The 7,500-nt window shown below is 38.2% G+C and overlaps 1 protein-coding gene across 1 annotated transcript in view; it reads right to left on the reverse strand.

Moving 5' to 3' along the window:
- gnai3 (guanine nucleotide binding protein (G protein), alpha inhibiting activity polypeptide 3) overlaps positions 1–7,500 on the reverse strand; it is a 27,724-nt gene that overhangs the window by 19,437 nt on the left and 787 nt on the right. The gene's annotated exons all lie outside the window — the stretch shown is intronic.

Below are 7,500 nucleotides of genomic sequence, written 5' to 3' on the forward strand. Positions count from 1 at the left end.
CGGGAATCCTCAGCGGGACTGAATGTTCAGGAACGTTAGGAATAACATTGTAGACTCTGTTTTCACTAACAAATTTCATTAAACAACTTTAAAACACATTATTGTATTACAGTGAAATAATGTCTAGATGATTTACTAAGGTACCATATGGGCTTTTTTGGGAATTTTGCGTCCAAAATTCGTGGATTTTTGGAACTCGTGAGGGTCATAGAACGTAAACCCCATGAGTTTCAGAGGACCCTTTTACCAAGTTTTCAGACAAAAGAACCACAATATCAGATCCTAATACAGCAGATCCCAGGAAAGCATGCGAATGTTATTGGAGAACTGATGTAGGAGGTGTTCAGCTCCCAGCTCCTGCATTAAACGTTTGAATATATTATATATATATATATATATAGAGCATCATTAAATAAATAATAATATAAGCTTATTTAGTGACCCACATGTGTAAAGAATGACCTTTTAACGTTTGAAAAAATAATTTACGTATAGATAAGTCTTTAAAGCTGCCACTATCTTTAAGCGATCTCTATTGAAGGGCGGATAAATCCGGCTCAGAACACACCTGGAAGGCATCAGTAGTCCTTTACTGTAAATGAGCCTGGTGGTCATTGCACATCAGTTTCTATAAACATCTGTAAACGATTTGCATGGGCGTGTGAATAGCTGCATAGCTTCTGTAATTACATGCTGAGCAGTAGTGGCATTTGTATTGTGGTTCTGATCCCTGCTATTAAAAAGATCAGCTGAGGATTTCAGCTCTGTTTGATTCACTGAGGTTTATTACAGTGCAATGGTATAAGGTGCAGCCTAGCACAGCCTTTAAACCTGCATCCCTGAAATGTGCAATAACCTCCCATCAGCTACGGCAGTAGACACTAATCACATTACTGATATTAAAAGAAAGAAAGAAAAAGTCTTCTGAGGAGAAGCAGTATGAGGCAGTTATTGCATTTTTTTTTTGTTTAATGCAGGTGTTAAGTCTCTTGACAAGGTCTGTTTATCAAGTGCATTAGACAAAACAAGGCGATAATGACAACACCGCACCAAAACATGAGGATCTGTACCTTTAAAATCAAAGATAAAAGACGATGCTTTTTTAGAGAAATAAAACAAATGGCTTCGGGTAGCTCGGTGTCACAACATATACAGTACAGTACTGTACCCACATGCACATCAGTGTTACTTTGACTTATTTATTTTATACCCTATAAGCCAGTGAAATAATAACATGGCCTATCAAAATATATAAACTCTACTTTTAAATATTCAATTAAAAAAAGAAATGAAGAAATATATACAGTACAGACTAAAAGTTTGGACACACCTTCTCATTCAAAGAGTTTTCTTTATTTTCATGACCATGAAAATTGTAGAGTCACACTGAAGGCATCAAGGGCTATTTGACCAAGAAGGAGAGTGATGGGGTGCTGCGCCAGATGACCTGGCCTCCACAGTCACCGGACCTGAACCCAATCGAGAGGGTTTAGGGGTGAGCTGGACCGCAGAGTAAAGGCAAAAGGGCCAACAAGTGCCAAGCATCTCTCGGGGAACTCCTTCAAGACTGTTGGAAGACCATTTCAGGTGACTACCTCTTGAAGCTCATCAAGAGAATGCCAAGAGTGTGCAAAGCAGTAATCAAAGCAAAAGGTGGCTACTTTGAAGAACCTAGAATATGACATTTTTCAGTTGTTTCACACTTTTTTGTTATGTATATAATTCCATATATAATTCCACATGTGTTAATTCATAGTTTTGATGCCTTCAGTGTGAATCTACAATTTTCATAGTCATAAAAATAAAGAAAACTGTGTGTCCAAACTTTTGGTATGTACTGTATATTTTTTTTTTAACAGGGTTAGGGTTTATTACCAAAAAACATCTTTAGCTGCAAATATATGAAGCTTCACATTATACCGTATTATGTTTTTAATAGTTAGCAGTGAATAAATTAAAGAAATATGCACAGGGGCATGATATGTAAGAAAAAAACTTTTTTTTTTTTTTTTTTTTACAAAATATGTTTATATATATGTATATATTATACAGAAAGTCGTCTACTTATGATGGAGATACGTTACGATGCCCATCGTAGGTCAAAAATTATGCTATGCCTGTGTCTTTTCCCGATGTGTCGAATTTGTAATTTTCTGCTCCAAACTGATGGCTTTCCTCATCTTATTTTTTACTACCAGCAGGAGACATACACAGGCACTTAGAAGACATGCTTTTATTACTAAAATTGCTTAAAAAAACACACACCGAGATAACTTTACTACATCGAACGCTGCCGCCTGTTGCGCAAAATGTAAAATATTTGTAAAATTTTGTCATATGGCCATTGTAAGTCGAACCATAGTAACTCTGGGACCATCCGTGTGTGTGTGTGTGCGTGTGCGTGTGTGTGTGTGTGTGTGTGTGTGTGTGTAATATATATATATAAAACGCATAAGATTTAATGAAAAATATATTATATGTAAACCCTAAAGTTGATTACTAACCAGTAAAAGCACATAAGTTTTTTTGTTTTGTTACCGATTTTCAGTTTTCACAAGATTTCATCCTGTGCAACATCTGCAGAACGGATTTGTTCATTTTATCGCTTGGAAGCAGTTTTGCCATCCTTGTTTATTCTCTCTTATGAAGTTAATAATATAATATCTCGTTAACAGCTTGTAACCCTTCTGAGAAACTTTTTGAACACTATCCAATAGCATCTGACTAATACAAAGGATTTTTTGGAGGATCGACAAAACAAATACCTGAGTATTAGCTGTTGAATGCGAATGAATCTGTTTATGCAAACAGGCAATTTGCCGTACAGCCAGAACAACTGTCTAAAATACAGGAAATTCACTCAACACCTTTTGATCATTTAGAAAGTATAAACACTTAAGAATAAAGACTAGCTTGTGATTATATTGATCAGTAAGAATCTGGTATACTCGTGTACACATTTCTTGGTTATAGATCTGCATTTATTTATGTAATTACACAAATGTCAAAATTCATTCATCTGGAGCGTCTTCAAATAAGTCGGTGCTTTAGGTGCAAAATCTGTATCGTTCAATACTACACGTGCAAACATATGTTACTAAAAGAAACTAAACTTTCTAGTTTGACCTTATATACTGTCTTGCTGAGACTTTGCCCGAGCATGCACACCTAGTAATAACAGCAATGTGGAAAAGTAGAAATGAAGAAATTCTGCTGAACTACATGACGCTATTGAGAGTTTCCTGATATTTTTTTTTCCTGGATGTAGTCGTATACGAATGGATTGTAGTTGCCACACGAACTGAAGACAGTGGATTAATTCCAGTCTGGTATTGTGGATAGTGGTCAGGAAATCTGTGCAGAGCACAAAAGAGCGAAATGGTCAACTAAAAAGTAAAAAAAAAAAAAAAAAAAAAATATTCATATATTAAAATATTCATTCGAATTTGTCCAAACATCTGCTACTTTGACTCACATCTCAGTGTTGTTGTCATTAGAGATTAGCAAGTGTTAACAGTGTTCAAACACCACACCAGAGCTAAATAAAGAATTCATGTACTATTGGGATGCCTCCCAAAATCCAAACCCCTCTCTTCAACCGCGACAGAACTGATCTCGTTCCAGCTAAGCCTCCATTTCCCAGGATAAATGTTTGTTCTTTTAGGGGGGGGACGACTTTATTTTATGCACTGCATACTGGGCTAAACAGCCTGTGTGAAATCGGGCTCACTGAATAGCTCACCCTACTTCATGCATTCAAAGTATAAACTGAGCGCACTTCCATGCTCCAGTAAGCTGCACAGTTTAGACAAGAGCACAAAGATTTGGAAAACAAAACAAAAAAAGCCTGCAATATACTGTTTTCAGACCAGGTGGGATTTTGGAGCAGTGGAATTTTAAGAAGTGTTAAAGGGCGCGCTCCAGAAATCTGAACTCTTTGGACCTCTTGTTTCCGTCACATTGCATTCTGTGTGGAAAGAAAAGCAGCCCAGATAACGCGTTCAAAACTCAATTATAATTCGTGCAGCAGAGAAGACAACAGCTTACGGTTCTTGTCACACTCTGACTCTGTGTGTTACCCAAAGGCTATAACGCTGGGATATTGGTGAATAAATAAGATTAAATGTCCAACATTTTTATTTTTTTGGTATTAGTTCGTTCCTTCAACGACTAAAATGTGTTCGCAATAAACACGTTAATGATGTAATTAGAACGTGGCCCCCTCTTAGCCAAGAAGCTGACTGACCCAAGAATGAGCTGTACTACATGTATGCGCTTGCATGGATGACAGGAAAACTTTTTAGAATCAGAAACATGCATGTATATAAAAACAATGGCAAAACTGAGCAAAGATAGTACACCACAAAGCTGCGCTCTAGATCGGTGGTCCCCAACCCTCGGGCCGCGGACCGGCACCGGTCCATCGGTCAATTGTTACCGGGCCGCACAGAAAAAATACATAACATTATTACCATTTTATTTATTATCTGATGTTTTATTTTGGAAAATGTCCGGATTCTCTCCGCCACATCTGTCTATGACTCATGCATGTGAAGATGATGCCTCGGTCTTACCTCCATCCACTAACTTCTTAAAGGGGCTGCTCCGGCCGCTAGCACATAATATCATAGTTTCTTTTCGGCTTCTCCCGTTAGGGGTCGCCACAGCGGATCCTCCGCACGTTTGATTTGGCACGTTTTACGCTGGATGCCCTTCCTAACGCAACCCTCCCCAATTTATCCGGGCTTGGGACCGGCACTAAGAGTGGCTGGGGATGGTTCCCTGACCGGGAATCGAACCCGGGTCGCAGCGGTGGGAGCGCTGCATCTTAACCACTAGACCACCAGGGGACCTTCCGCTAGCACATAATATATTACAGCTAAATTTAAACCCCCAAGCTAGCAAAATGAACAAAAAAACAACACAGTGGATTCACGTTTATTATTATATTTGGAAAATATCAGTTTTTACGCCGGTCGTATCATTTTATTTTGTTTATTTATACGCCACACCTTAAAGGCCAGTCCGTGAAAATATTGTCCGACATTAAACCGGTCCGTGGTGCAAAAAAGGTTGGGGACCACTGCTCTAGATGCAGTCACCTCGCAGACAGACATGATGAGAAAAACACTGTATTTATTATAAATCTTATGATGAATGCCTAGTATTAACATTTAATGCAAAAAAAGAGCACGTCAAAGCTGAAATTTTCTTTTGGCACAAATAAGGACTATGGCTACATACACGTCCTTTCTATGGGAAATTGTATATTCTTTGATTTCGCTTAAGCCATATAAAAACACACACACTACTAGCCAACTGGCTGACCAGATGTTATAATGTTACATTAGATACCACAGTTTAGTCAGCGAAATTACTTTCGACTCTGGCAGTACACTAGAGCGTCTTCTTACCAAGTCTACAAGCGAATACGTTTCTCATATGTCTATTAGTCGAAACTAAAATGAACATTTTAATCGACACGATCTCAAAGTGATTCATTAAACCTGAATCAATTACATAAAAGTAATAATCCTCCGAGATTTTCTGTGGAGTTTAGAAAGTGCCGCAGGTTCCCTAAAACATCCTTTTATTTTAGATACCACAAGTACCGCGTTACACATCACAGCCGTTGTGCTGCATGTATCGCATACACAATACAGACATACTGTAATTATGAACATCTGGCTTATGTCTCGCGGACATCTGACTGTAAAACTGCCACAAGGGCGTTACTAAAGTCAGGTACTGTTGTAGGCCGAGGAGGCCTTGGGACACACACCATTTCAACTCAAAGGTGTTCAGTAGGGTTGAGGTCAGAGCTCTATAGCAGGCCACACAAGATTTTCCCATGTAAAGCATATCTTCATAGAGCTTGCTTTGTGCACTGGGGCATTGTCATGCTGGAACAAGTTTGGGACTCCTAATCCAAGGGAAAGAAAAATTGACTTCACATCCGAAGTCATCCTATACAATTGTATGCGTCCAAATTTGTGGTAACAGTTTGAGGGAAGAACCACATAATTTGATATATCCTGTACATAGTTCAACTTAAAATGCACATAATGAACTCTGGATGTTGTCATTGCTTTTTGTCCTTGATTTAAGACAAGGGCTTCATCCTTCTTTCCTCACACTCAGCCAAACTAAACCCAAACACCACTTTGTGGTTCTCCAAATGAAGGCCTGCGATAGAGAGCAACCTACAAAATAGCCGTTTGTTGTCATTTGGGGCTTAGCAAGCTACTTTCATCCATGTGTCATTCGTTTGTGAACATTACACATAATACACACCCGCAAAAAAAAAAAAAAGGAAACTACCAGGTTCTATCACTCAATTCTTTTTTTGGTTGAAGCCAGCAGATGTACAGTTGGCATTTTGGATTAATCTTCTGTAAAAAACGAAGCATTAGAAATGATTATTGCACTTTATAAAGAGAAATAGGCTCCGTTTTAATACGAATTAATATAAAGTGGACTCATTATGTATTTAGTTACATATTAATGACATTCGGTTTCCTCATTAGTCTTAATGGAATGTTTGATTCTCCCCACATTGACGTGAACGCCATTTTATCACGGCATTCCCCTTATTTACACGCGGCGCAATTTACAACATCGTTACAGGTGGAAGTCTCGCACAAGAGACAATCTGTGTAAAAAAAAAAAAAAGTGAATTATAGAGAAATGTGCTCCGTTTCATGTTCACTGAAGGAAAAGAAAATGATTGAAGCACAAAGTTCTGATTGAAGGAACCAGTCATTTGTAACCCATACTGGTCAAAATCACAGACTGGTACTGACTGATCACACACACTACACACTATGGCTGCTATATATTGTACAAAGTTCTATAGTAAACTCTTTATCATAACTGATGCACAATACTGTCATGTGCACTACCATGCACTCTACAGTACATAACTGATCTGTCATATAATCTGTATCCCTATTTAATACTCATACTGTCTATATTGTCTCACATAGTCTGTATTGTCTTGTATAGGCCAAGCTGATTGTATACTTTATATTTTTGTCTGTACTTTGAGAGTCACTAACAGCTGGAACCAAATTCCTTGTGTGTGTCAACACACTTGGCCAATAAACCTGATTCTGATTCTGATCACCATCACAGTCCTCTAAATCCCTTTAAAACAACCCTCAATAGATGTCTCCCAGTCACTAGTCGCCTGCAAATCGGCTCACTTTACATTGTAATCAACACCCTGGGAAACAATATACCACTAATAACAAACCAGAACACATTTGATCTTTCTTTTCTTGCAGCCACATTCCATTGCCTTTACATATACCAATAGAGCAATGCAGCGTTCAATGCACTCCAGTGGGTAACAGTTATTTGCATGTACGTGTTTGGAAAACCGAAAACCCCCAAGAGAAGCTTTTTCTCCAACAGTACTCATGCAAATGCAATGAACCGGCTTTATTCTGATCCAAATCGACGATTTCATCTTTTTAAAAGGCACAAGACAAGAAAGGG

This window comes from Silurus aristotelis (genome assembly GCF_946808225.1).
Source record: "Silurus aristotelis genome assembly, chromosome: 11".
Lineage (NCBI taxonomy): Eukaryota > Metazoa > Chordata > Actinopteri > Siluriformes > Siluridae > Silurus > Silurus aristotelis.